The sequence below is a fragment of the Bombus huntii genome, chromosome 13, assembly GCF_024542735.1.
Source record: "Bombus huntii isolate Logan2020A chromosome 13, iyBomHunt1.1, whole genome shotgun sequence".
Taxonomy (NCBI): Eukaryota; Metazoa; Arthropoda; class Insecta; order Hymenoptera; family Apidae; genus Bombus; species Bombus huntii.
Genome location: NC_066250.1, coordinates 10761812 through 10775368, shown reverse-complemented (window position 1 = coordinate 10775368; position 13557 = coordinate 10761812). Strand labels below are relative to the sequence as shown.

The 13557-nt window shown below is 40.0% G+C and overlaps 1 long non-coding RNA gene and 1 other non-coding gene across 4 annotated transcripts in view; one reads left to right on the top strand and one right to left on the bottom strand.

Moving 5' to 3' along the window:
- The window catches only part of LOC126872695 (uncharacterized), a 46821-nt gene extending 33683 nt beyond the window's left edge, over positions 1-13138 (top strand). For all 3 annotated transcript variants that reach the window (XR_007692131.1, XR_007692133.1, XR_007692132.1), the window contains exons 4-5: positions 5987-6130; positions 13031-13138. This is a non-coding gene — a long non-coding RNA (uncharacterized LOC126872695). The remainder of the gene's footprint in view (positions 1-5986; positions 6131-13030) is intronic.
- LOC126872756 (5S ribosomal RNA) lies at positions 1032-1150 on the bottom strand. Its single transcript, XR_007692171.1, has one exon. It is a non-coding gene; the product is annotated as a 5S ribosomal RNA (ribosomal RNA).
- Positions 13139-13557: the final 419 nt, after the last annotated feature.

The window sequence follows — 13557 nt, the reverse complement described above, 5'->3', positions numbered from 1 at the left end:
CTTCGAGTAAGATGATTGCCAGATGTCGATGCGTCTCCGCAGTACATGTTCGGCTAGCCCGGGGGCCCGTTATAAATCTTAAGGTTTAGTTAACTAAAGTCCTTCAAACAGACAAACAGTCTTTGTCCCAACTACGGGAAGATAGGGGAGATCTATCTTTCAACGAGCGGCGTCTCCCACTAGCAACTTTCCCTCGAGGGCGGCTAGCATCTTTTTCTAACCACCGGTATGGAGATTGACCAATTAGCGGCAACGCCAATTTCCCTTACTTTCTGAACGAAGGCTTTTCTCGACGAATCCGATGATCTCGTGTCCTTAGACACACCCCAATATAGTTTTCCTCTGTGGCATCATCGGGACGGGAAAGTCATTCTCGCTCGCGATCTCATCGATTAAAGAGTAACGTCTTCGCGATCAGTGGTTATTTCACGTTTTTACCAGACTTGGACTTTGTGAGTACGTTCTGTTGTCATCCCGTTGGTCGCGGATTCGTTATTGAGCCCGAGACCATCGTCACTAGTGTCGCGAGTGCCGAATCGCCGTGATCAATTGTCAAGACTGTAATAATTCTATCATTGCAATAAACTACGCTTGTGTGTACCGTAGCAATGGCTAATCCTCGAGAAGATTCATTTGACGCCCACAACCCTACTCCCAGTGCCAATCCGACATATAAATAGCCGTTTTGTGCAAACGGCGGCCATAGAGTGTCGAAAGTAAATACTACTGCAGGAATCAGTGTAATAGATGCATAGATAATTGGTGCGTTAAATCTATTGTGCAGTTCATGAATTACAGCGCACAGTACTGGTGTATAATGTACATGAAATTACACTTACGTGCTAGACAACAATTTATAAGTTGTACGTGATTCAGCAATAGTCTATTGACTTTCAAACGAGCGTACTTGAATGTATAACGAATAACCACGACATTGACATACGCTGTAATACTAAAAGTATATTTTTAACACGATGTACATGACCATAAATTATTAAGAAAAATAGGAAGAATTGGAAAAAATTAAAAAAAGCCAACACCACACGGAGTTCCCAAGCGGTCACCCATCTAAGTACTATCCGTGCCCTACGTTGCTTAACTTTCGTGATCGGACGAGAACGAGTGCACTCAACGTGGTATGAGAGTTGGCTGAAGTAAGTAGTTTTGTTACTTGCTCTTAATATTCAGGTAAAAAGAATATTAAAAAAACAGATGTATGTAAAAGTGAGAATGACATAATGTATGGTTATAGTCGCGTAGTACTAAAACATTTCTTTTTTTCGATGCTTATATTATAGATTATTAAAGATAGATTATTAAGAAAAGCAAAAATAAAAAAAATTTGGAAAAATAAACAAACCAATACAACACGGAGTTCCCAAGCGGTCAACCATCCGTGCCTAGCGTTGCTTAACTTTCGTGATCAGACGAAAACCAGTGCTTTTTTAATTTTAATCATAACGTTTATTGCCCAAAGAAGTACATACTTTGTATATAAGGCCTAAAATTCTTACTATATCGAATGCTTTTTCAAGGCAGGAGGCTATTCGTTGTTTTGCGTTTAGAGCCCAGAAGATGTCCGACGTAAGTTTGTTTATTGCGCGAATTGTGGAGTGTTTGTGTCGGAAGCCGAATTGATTCTCTGGGATTATGTCATTTTTTGTGCAGAAGACTATTACCACGCATGGAAACTAAAAATCAAAATAAGCAAATGCGAAACCATACTGTTTAGACCCAAGTCAAGTAAAATCGGCCCAATAGAAAGAGAATACTGCAAAAAATTTCAACTAAGAGAAAAAAAAGACAAAGGGGCTCTCATACCACACAAAAATTGCGTAAAATACCTAGGAGTAAACATAGACTATAAATTAAACTACAAGTAGCACTCCGAAATTCAACTTACTAAGGCCAATAAAGCATTCTGGAAAATAAAAAAACTATTCTACTCCAAACATCTCGACAGCAAAGTAAAAATACTATGCTATCAAGCACTAATCGGACCGATCATAACCTACGGCTGCCCAATCTGGTACAACATATCAGCCCCCCCCCCCACTCATTGTGTGTGGTATGAGAGCCCCTTTGTCTGTTCTTTCTCTTAGTTAAAATTTTTTGCAGTATTCTCTTTCTATTGGGCCGATTTCACTTGACTTGGGTCTAAACAGTATGGTTTCGCATTTGCTTATGTTGATTTTTAGTTTCCGTACGTGGTAATAGTCATTTATTTTCTCAAAAAGTTCTTGGAGTTCCGTTTTTATTGTTTTGGTTTTGCGGCCTGTTACGTAGATGATTAGGTCATCTGCGAAGACTATGGAGCGTTTATGGGTGGATGTATTGAGATTAAAGAGATTTAGTAAGTCATTGTTGTAAATACTGAAAAGTAACGGGGAATTTACTGTACCTTGTTGTAGACCGTTTTTTATGGAGAATTATTTGCTTGATGAGTGTGAACCTTCAGTCATTACGAATGTTCTGCTTGTGATCATGTCCCAGACTATTTTAATCAGGTATTTAGGAAAATTTTTCTTGATCAATTTGTATATGAGACCTGGAATCCAAACTTTGTCGAAAGCTTTTTCGAGGTCTATTAAGCAGGCGGCTACTCGTTGTTTTGCGTTTAGGGCCCAGCAGATGTCCGACGTAAGTTTGTTTATTGCGCGAATTGTGGAGTGTTTGTGTCGGAAGCCGAATTGGTTCTCTGGGATTATGTCATTTTTTGTGCAGAAGGAGGTTAGGGGGTTGTTTATGATTATTTCAAATACTTTGCTTATGTTGGGGAGGAGACTTATGGGTCGTAGGTTTGCGGGCGATGAGCCGTCTTTATCTTTTTTTGTTATAGCTATCAATTTGGCTTTTTTCCATTTTCTGGGGAAATATATGTTGTTTAGAGCATTGTCGAAGAGTACTGTGTAATACCATTTTATTTCGTTCGGTAGGCGCTTGAGTAAAATGTTTGGGATGCCGTCGAAGCCGGAGGATTTTTTGTTGTTTAGTTTGGAGAAGATTGTGTTTAGTTGAATGTAATTTGTGAAGTAGTTTATTTCTGGATCTGGTTGCTTGGGGTTGTCTGCGGTGTTTTCGTTTGAGAATGTGCAGACTGTTTTGTTTAGCGTTTTGTCTTGTTCCAATTCATTTTTGAGTTTGTTTGTTGCGGCGATGATAATTCTGTTTAGTTCTTCTCGGCCCATGTGTTCGTTTTGTGTGTGTATTTTGGAAAAGTGGGTGCCGATAATGTCTAGTTTTTCTATTGTTTTAGATATTATGAAGTTACCATCGGTGTCTTTGATGGTGTTGTGTATCGTTATACCTGCTTCTTGGATGAGGGAGGCATTTTCTGGGGGCAATTTGAGAGGTGGGATGGGGTTTTGTTCTTTTGGTCTAAAGATTTGATTTATTTGTGGGAACATGTTTGCTGAGTCGTTTTTGGAGATGTTTTTTATTTTGTTTGTCCAGTAATGGTTTATGGAATTTGCGAATTCTTGTTTCAGTTGCGCTTTTATTCTGTATAGTAGGTACTTTGGGAATTCTAATTCTTCTCTTTTGTCGTAAGAATAGTTAAATTTTATATTGTTTATTTTGGAGAGTATGTAGCTTTTATCTCGATGTAGATCTTTTATTTTATTGTTGATATAGGGCTCGCATGAATTTTTTTGTTTTATGTTTGGCACGGATTTTTGGAGAGCGATTTGTGTATGTTTTTCTATTTCATCTATGAATGAGTCGATTTGTCTATTTGTTAGGTTGACGTTGTTGTAGATCTTTAGGTCGCAGTTTTGTTCGAGTGTGTTTTGGAACTTTTTCCAGTCTGTCTTTTTGTAATTGTACCTGGGTGTCTCGGGCTGAGTTTCGAGTGTTAGGAGGTCAGATGTGTTTTTGTTTACGTGAAATACTAGGGCGTTATGGTCACTGTCATAGGCTAAGGATTTGAGGGTGTTATTTGGACGTAGGTTTTGGAATTTTAGTCGTGCATCTGCTAGGCATATGTCCAGGTATGAGCCTCCTTTTGGGTAAGAGGGTAGCTCGGAGCTGTATAAGTTTGTTTTGTAGTGGATGCTTTTATTGTCTAGCCAGTTTCTAATGAAGTTGCCTCTCGTGTTGTTTATTTCGTTTTTCCAGCTTGTATATTTTGCGTTAAGGTCTCCTGCTATTATATAGTAGTTTTCCGGTTTGTTGAGCTGTAAGTGTTCGAAAAGATTATTGAATTCGTAGTTAAATTCTTTCTGGTTTCCGTAGGTTGCGTAGGCTGCAATGATGAATAAATTTTCCTTATTGCTTATTTTTATTTTTATGATCGTTGTTTCCAAGGTTTTGAAACTTGTTATTTTATCAATTAGAATTGTTTTGTATTTTATAGGGTTTTTTTATGAGGATCGCTGTTCCTCCTCCTTGACTGGCGTTCGGTCTGTCGTGACTTATCATGGAGTAGTGTTTGAAGTGTACATTGTGTCTTTTGTTTAGTTTTGTTTCTTAGATGAGTACCATATCGGGGGCTTCTTTATTTATTAGGGTTAGCATACTGTATCTTTTTTGGTTTGAAATTAAAGAGTTAGCATTTATTGCAATTATTTTCAGATGCTTTAGGTTAAATTTATGTGTTTTTTGCTGTGATTGTTGGTTTGGCATGTTTTGGTTATTCGTCATCTGTACTATTGAAAGTGCTGAAGATGGCGTCGAACCTTTCTTCGTGCGTTGATAGTGTATTTTTTATTTCATTTAATTGCATTTGTTGTTCTTTTAACGCTTGGAGAATACCTTTTTTAAAGTCTTCAATAACGTTTATAATGTTTAGATGGGGGGAGTCATCGATTGTGATTGAGCTTTGGCTTGAGCGCGGATCTAAGTTTGTTAATTGTGATCGTGTTGTGATTGTGTTTTCGATTATTTGATTCAATTTTGTTTGTTGTTTCACTACGTCAGAGAACTTTAGTTCTGGGACGTATTTACGGCTTATTTGGGCAATTCGTTTTGTTTCGACCGTTCGCGGAGAGACGCGATCGCTAGATAGCACGTCAACGAGAGTTGTAAGTTCCCGTTACGATTAAATAATCGACGCCACGAACTGATCGATTCCCTTATTTCGATTATGATAATAAGGGTAGTTCAATGAAATTCCATAGAATTAACACAAATAAATTAATGTTTATTTCAACAACTTATTAACTAGGAAGACATAAATGGAACAAAAAAAAAAAAAATATAACTGCGTTTTGGTTGATATGTAATGCGCGATATATGAGATGTGTTGACGGTTCGACTTCTCGAAAAGTTCTGAACGCCTTTCGATTTTTTCCGTTTTTTCTGGAAGGCGACCCCCACTACGTTCGGGTCACGCCACATTCTTTTACGCGAGGTAAAATACGAGCCACGAGTCGACGTTTCTGGAAGTCGCCCTGCTTAATGAACCATGCGCTTGCCACTACAATGTTTGTTTGCCGGGCAGACACGACGATCCGTCTGCGACATTATAGTGCCGCGATCGACAGTTAAGAATATGACCTATGGTAAGCCGCATGGCGTAACACGTTTTATCTTTGTTTCCTTGTCTTTTTTTATTTTATCGGCTAGCTTTTTACGAAGCTCTACGAGTTTGGGGCAACCTTTGTATGACGCGGGGAGTCCGTAGTTTTTGCAGTTAACGCAGAATATTTTGTCTTTGGTACTGCGTTTTCTCTTTTTATTTTGCAGTCGCCTGGACCATGGGGCTCAATGCATTTAACACAGCGGTAGTTTAGGTTACAGTTTTGTGCTGTGTGACCTAATCGCTGGCATTTGTGGCATTGAGTTGTGTCATCATTTTTTTTATTATTTTTTCCCATTTTATTCTGAAGTGGTTAAAATGGTTAACTTTTAACAAGTTACTTATATTACTGTCGGAGGATACTTGTATTATGTAAATTGGGAGCAATATATTGTTCTCCCTTGATCTTTTTGTCGTGAATCGTGTGACTTTTGTGAATTTTACGTCGTCTATTTGCAAGGCTTGTAGGTCTGTGAGTATTTCTGTTTCGGTGTAACTATTGTCTAAACCTTTTAACAAGTATGTATGGTGTTTCTCTGTTTTGGGTGTGTACGTGTAAGAGGTTGTATTAGCTGAGAGGAGTATTTGTTTTGCTTTGTGGAAATCGGGTAGGTTTCGGAGGTAGAGTGCATGTTTACCTGAGTCTATTCTTTTAATATGATATGAACTGATTGATGCCCGCTACTTTCTCTATGAGCGTTACCGTGTCCTTTGGGTCTTGTAGCGTTATGTTGATAGGCGGCGGTTTGTTATCCCTTGTAGTGAATGGGGCGTTCGTACGCCCCTCTGCGGTGTATCTGGTGGGGCGTCCGTCCGGTACTCGGTCCCCCCTTGGCGATGCTGGTGGCGCTGGGCCTCCTGGGTTGTACGATGGGGTCTGTCGCCCCTGCGGTGTTGATTGTTTTGGTGGTATGGTGGGACTGTGTTTTCCCATTTTGCCTCGTAATATTTCGTTTTTCTTTTTTATTTGTTCTAGCGTTGAGCTCGAAGTAGAGTAGTTTGATGGTCCCGGTTGTGGATGAGGCTCTGGTTCAGATTGTAGTATACTGAATCTGTTTTTTGTTATGATCGCTGGAGGCGAGGTAGCTATTGTGGGCTTCATGTTTTCGATTTCTTTAGCCTTTTCTTCTTGGCTGGAGTGATAATCTACAACTGTGTTTCCTAGGATGTTTACTAGTCTTTTCGTCCTGGCAACCAGGTTTGGTCGTGGGTTGAGTTTCCGCGTCTTTTGAGCGAAAAGTCTTAAACTATTGTTGATTTCCTTGGCTGTTTTTTGTGTGATTATTTTTCTCTTGATGGCTTTTTTATTGGGTCCACGGTGGGTTCCGTTTCGTTGCATTTGGCTTCATTATCGGTAACTTCTATCTATTTGTCGGAGATGAAAGAACACCGGAGCCTTTGGAATTTTGGATAATCCCGCAACATTGTAACCTAGAGTCTACTATAGCTGTAATTGAACAATTGTAGTTATTCAATCCGATTGTAATTGTTCGAGAGTTGTGATAATGAGCTTGGGCTCGAGGCGACAGTCAGTCGCCGAACGTAGCCGCGGTCACGGGATGAACGCTTTGCCTAACAAAGGTATGGAGTAATTCTATAGCTCTCCTTAAAAGAAATATTCGTGGCGACACGCGACAGTAAACATTCCAACGGTTTCTGTCCCGTGGCTCGCCACACGCAGACCCTATTCTTCGAGTAAGATGATTGCCAGATGTCGATGCGTCTCCGCAGTACATGTTCGGCTAGCCCGGGGGCCCGTTATAAATCTTAAGGTTTAGTTAACTAAAGTCCTTCAAACAGACAAACAGTCTTTGTCCCAACTACGGGAAGATAGGGGAGATCTATCTTTCAACGAGCGGCGTCTCCCACTAGCAACTTTCCCTCGAGGGCGGCTAGCATCTTTTTCTAACCACCGGTATGGAGATTGACCAATTAGCGGCAACGCCAATTTCCCTTACTTTCTGAACGAAGGCTTTTCTCGACGAATCCGATGATCTCGTGTCCTTAGACACACCCCAATATAGTTTTCCTCTGTGGCATCATCGGGACGGGAAAGTCATTCTCGCTCGCGATCTCATCGATTAAAGAGTAACGTCTTCGCGATCAGTGGTTATTTCACGTTTTTACCAGACTTGGACTTTGTGAGTACGTTCTGTTGTCATCCCGTTGGTCGCGGATTCGTTATTGAGCCCGAGACCATCGTCACTAGTGTCGCGAGTGCCGAATCGCCGTGATCAATTGTCAAGACTGTAATAATTCTATCATTGCAATAAACTACGCTTGTGTGTACCGTAGCAATGGCTAATCCTCGAGAAGATTCATTTGACGCCCACAACCCTACTCCCAGTGCCAATCCGACATATAAATAGCCGTTTTGTGCAAACGGCGGCCATAGAGTGTCGAAAGTAAATACTACTGCAGGAATCAGTGTAATAGATGCATAGATAATTGGTGCGTTAAATCTATTGTGCAGTTCATGAATTACAGCGCACAGTACTGGTGTATAATGTACATGAAATTACACTTACGTGCTAGACAACAATTTATAAGTTGTACGTGATTCAGCAATAGTCTATTGACTTTCAAACGAGCGTACTTGAATGTATAACGAATAACCACGACATTGACATACGCTGTAATACTAAAAGTATATTTTTAACACGATGTACATGACCATAAATTATTAAGAAAAATAGGAAGAATTGGAAAAAATTAAAAAAAGCCAACACCACACGGAGTTCCCAAGCGGTCACCCATCTAAGTACTATCCGTGCCCTACGTTGCTTAACTTTCGTGATCGGACGAGAACGAGTGCTTTTTTTTTTTTTTTTTTTTTTAAAGCTGTTTATTTAAAACCCAATATACAATTTTGAATACATTATAATGTTCACAATAAACGGTGAATTTATATAACGGTGTCTTAGGCAAGGGTACCGATACGCAACGGTACGACGTAGCCATGCTGTAATATGTTGTTGACGCTTTACATTTTTTGTGTTGGATATGTCTTTTGGTTTAAGCCGCTGGGGGGGCGGAGCTTCTATGTGATTTATTTTTTACTTGTTGTTTTTGTCCTGAAAACTGGGTCGCAAAAACAGGACGCTTCGGTAGTATATTTTTGGGTGCTGTGGTGTTTGGGGGCGGGGTGGGGTAAAGGGAGGGAGGGGGATATTAAATAAATAAGTTTCTTTTAAAAGAAGAAGAATTGCAATAATTACAGTGTTTGCACCTGTATTGTACGGGGGCAGAATTGAGTTTTATCGGTTTAGTGGATTTTCTCTCTTATTTTATTATGGATTCAATATCCACCAATATTTTTTTGACTTTTTTCTATGTTTGTCTTTGGTGTCTTTCAGAGGGAGGGCCATGTTGTACCTCCATCTAGTGTCTGCGGACTGGCCATCTAGGTTTTCTTCGTAAAGTATAGTTTGGGTCCCTATTTTTCTTTTTATGTGATAAATTATCGGGATGTTATTTTGGTCCTGCAGGTAGTTTTTTCCGTCAAGGTATGGGAAAGCTTCTGGCGGGATGTAGCCTGTTGTCAGAGTGTTTTTGTAGTATGTGTCATTTGGAAATAAGCAGCTGAAGATTAAACTATTTTCTTTTATATTTGCCGCTTGCGCGAAGTGGTTTCGTATTAGCTTTAGGATGTGACAGTCTATGCGGTGAACGTTGGCTAGGTCGTATATTATTTTGTTTTTTATGTATTTTTTGAATCCGCTGTGTTCGGATCTGTAGGTACTCAGGCAAGCCCTGATGCATTTTCTTTCGAATATGCGAATTTTTTCCATTTGGGAGGCTGATATGTTGTACCAGATTGGGCAGCCGTAGGTTATGATCGGTCTGATTAGTGCTTGATAGCATAGAATTTTTACTTTCCTGTCGAGATGTTTGGAGTGGAATAGATTTTTCATTTTCCCAAATGCTTTATTGGCCTTGGTAAGTTGAATTTCGGTGTGCTGCTTGTAATTTAATTTGTAATCTATGTTTACCCCTAAGTATTTTACGCAATTTTTGTGTGGTATGAGGGCCCCTTTGTCTGTTTTTTCTCTTATCTGAAATTTTTTACAGTGTGCTCTTTCTATTGGGCCGATTTCACTTGACTTGGGTCTAAACAGTATGGTTTCGCATTTGCTTATGTTGATTTTTAGTTTCCATGCGTGGTAATAGTCGTTTATTTTCTCAAAAAGTTCTTGAAGTTCCGTTTTTATAGTTTTGGTTTTGCGGCCTGTTACGTATATGATTAGGTCGTCTGCGAAGGCTATGGAGCGTTTATGGGTGGATGTATTGAGATCAAAGAGGTTTAGTAAGTCGCTGTTGTAGATACTGAATAGTAACGGCGAATTTACTGTACCTTGTTGTAGGCCGTTTTTTATGGAGAATTCTTTGCTTGATGAGTGTGAACCTTCAGTCATTACGAATGTTCTGTTTGTGATCATGTCCCAGACCATTTTAATCAGGTGTTTAGGGAACTTTTTTTTGTTCAGTTTGTATATGAGACCTGGGATCCAGACTGTGTCGAAAGCTTTTTCGAGGTCTATTAGACAGGCGGCTACTCGTTGTTTTGCGTTTAGAGCCCAGCAGATGTCCGACGTGAGTTTGTTTATTGCGTGGATTGTGGAGTGTTTGTGTCGGAAGCCGAATTGATTTTCTGGGATTATGTTGTTTTTTGTGCAGAAGGAGGTTAGGGGGTTGTTTATGGTTATTTCAAATACTTTGCTTATGTTGGGGAGGAGACTTATGGGTCGTAGGTTTGCGGGCGATGAGCCGTCTTTGTTCTTTTTTGTTATGGCTATCAGTTTGGCTTTTTTCCATTTTCTAGGGAAGTATGTGTTGTTTAGTGCATTGTTGAAGAGCACCGTGTAGTACCATTTTATTTTGTTCGGTAGGCGCTTGAGTAGGATGTTTGGGATGCCGTCGAAGCCGGAGGATTTTTTGTTGTTTAGTTTGGAGAGGATTGTGTTTAGTTGATTGTAATTTGTGAAGTAGTTTATTTCTGGATCTGGTTGTTTGGGATTGTCTGCGGTGTTTTCGTTTGAGAATGTGCAGACTGTTTTGTTTAGCATTTTGTCTTGTTCCATTTCATTTTTGAGTTTGTTTGTTTCGGCGATGATAATTCTGTTTAGTTGTTCTCGGCCCATGTGTTCGTTTTGCGTATGTATTTTGGAGAAGTGGGTGCCGATAATGTCTAGTTTTTCTATTGTTTTAGATATTATGAAGTTACCATCGGTGTCTTTGATGGTGTTGTGTATCGTTATACCTGCTTCTTGGATGAGGGAGGAATTTTCTGGTGGCAGTTTGAGAGGTGGGATGGGGTTTTGTTCTTTTGGTCTAAAGATTTGATTTATTTGTGGGAACATGTTGGCTGAGTCGTTCTTGGAGATGTTTTTTATTTTGTTTGTCCAGTAATGGTTTATAGAAATTGCGAATTCTTGTTTCAGTTTCGCTTTTATTCTGTGTAGTAGGAACTTTAGGAATTCTAATTCTTCTCTTTTGTCGTAGGAATAGTTGAGTTTTATATTGTTTATTTTGGACAGTATGTAGCTTTTATCTCGCTGTAGATCTTTTATTTCATTGTTTATATAGGGCTCGCATGAGTTTTTTTGTTTTATGATTGGCACGGATTTTTGGAGTGCGATTTGTGTGTGTTTTTCTATTTCGTCTAAGAACGAGTCGATTTGTCTGTTTGTTAGGTTGACGTTGTTGTAGATCTTTAGGTCGCAGTTTTGTTCGTGTGTGTTTTGGAACTTTTTCCAGTCTGTCTTTTTGTAGTTGTACCTGGGTGTCTCGGTCTGGGTTTCGAGTGTTAGGAAGTCAGATGTGCTTTTGTTAATTTGAAATACTAGGGCGTTATGGTCACTGTCATAGGCTAAGGTTTTTAGGGTATTGTTTGGACGCAGGTTTTGGAATTTTAGTCGCGCATCTGCTAGGCATATGTCCAGGTATGAGCCTCCTTTTGGGTAAGAGGGTAGCTCGGAGCTGTATAAGTTTGTTTTGTAGTGGATGCTTTTATTGTCTAGCCAGTTTCTAATGAAGTTGCCTCTCGTGTTGTTTATTTCATTTTTCCAGCTTGTATGTTTTGCGTTAAGGTCTCCTGCTATTATATAGTAGTTTTCCGGTTTGTTGAGCTGCAAGAGTTCGAAAAGATTATTGAATTCGTAGTTAAATTCTTTCTGGCCTCCGTAGGTTGCGTAGGCTGCAGTGATGAATAAATTATCCTTATTGCTTATTTTTATTTTTATGATCGTTGTTTCTAAGGTTCTGAAACTTGTTATTTTGTCAATTAGGATCGTTTTGTATTTTATGGGGTTTTTTATGAGGATCGCTGTTCCTCCTCCTTGACTGGCGTTCGGTCTGTCGTGTCTTATCATGGTGTAGTTTTTGAAGTGTACCTTGTGTCTTTTGTTTAGTTTTGTTTCTGAGATGAGTACCATATCGGGGGCTTCTTTATTTAGTAGGGTTAGCATACTGTATCTTTTTTGGTTTGAAATTAAAGAATTAGCATTTATTGCGATTATTTTCAGATGTTTTAGGTTAAGTTTATGTGTTTTTTGCTGTGGTTGTTGGTTTGGCGTGTTTTGGTTATTCGTCGTCTGTGCTATTGAAGGTGCTGAAGATGGCGTCGAACCTTTCTTCGTGCGTTGATAGGGTGTTTTTTATTTCGTTTAATTGTATTTGTTGTTCTTTTAACGCTTGGAGGATGCCTTTTTTAAAGTCTTCGATAACGTTTATAATGTTTAGATGGGGGGAGCTATCGGTTGTGATTGGGCTTTGGCTTGAACGCGGATCTAAGTTTGCTGATTGTGGGAAGATTTTGGTTGTTTGATTTAGTGTTGTTTGCTGCTTCACTACGTCGGAGAACTTTAGTTCTGGGATGTATTTGCGGCTTATTCGGGCAATTCGTTGTGTCTTTGCTTCTTTGTCTTTTTTTATTTTATCGGCCAGCTTTTTACGAAGCTCTACGAGTTTGGGGCAACCTTTGTATGACGCGGGGTGTCCGTAGTTTTTGCAGTTGACGCAGAATATTTTGTCTTTGGTTACTGCGTTTTCCCTTTTTATTTTGCAGTCGCCTGGACCATGGGGCTCACTGCATTTAACACAGCGGTAGTTTAGGTTGCAGTTTTGCGCTGTGTGGCCTAGTCGCTGGCATTTGTGGCATTGAGTTATGTCATCCTGTTTTTTTATTATTTTTTCCCATTTTATCTTGTAGTAGTTAAAATGGTTTATTTTTAGAAGATTGTTTATATTGCTGTCGGGGGATAGCTGTATTATGTAGATTGGGAGCAATATATTGTTCTCCCTTGATTTTTTTGTCGTAAATCGTGAGACTTTTGTAAACTGGACGTCGTTTATTTGTAGAGCTTGTAGGTCTGTGAGTATTTCTGTTTCCGTGTAGCTATTGTCTAAACCTTTTAGCAAGTATGTGTGGTGTTTCTCTATTTTGGGTGTATACGTGTAGAAGGTTGTGTTAGCTGAGAGGAGAGTTTGTTTTGCTTTATGGAAATCGGGTAGGTTTTGGAGGTAGAGTGCGTGTTTACCTGCGTGTATTCTTTTAATGTGAAATTGTTTAATGTCCGCTACTTTCTCTATGAGCGTTACGGTGTCCTTGGGGTCTTGTAGGATTATGTTGATGGGTGGCGGCCTGTTGTCTCTTGTGGTGGGTGGGGTGCTCGTGCGCTCCTTCGCGGAGCATCCGGTGGGGCGTCCGTCAGGTGCTCGGTCCCCCCTTGGCGGTGTTGGAGGCGCCGGGCCTCCTGGGTTGTGCGGTGGGGTGCGTTGCCCTTGCTGCGCCGATTGTTCCGGTGACGTGGTGGGACCGTGTCTTCCCGTTTTTCCTCGTAATGTTTCGTTTTTCTTTCTTATTTGTTCTAGCGTTGATTTCCAGGTGGAGTGGCTTGATGGTCCCGGTTGTGGGTGAGGCTCTGGTTCAGCTTGTAATATGCTGAATCTATTTTTTGTTGCTATCGCTGGAGGCGAAGTAGCTCTTGTGGGTTTCATGTTTTTGGTTTCGTTAGCCTTTTCTTCTTGGTTGGGGTGAT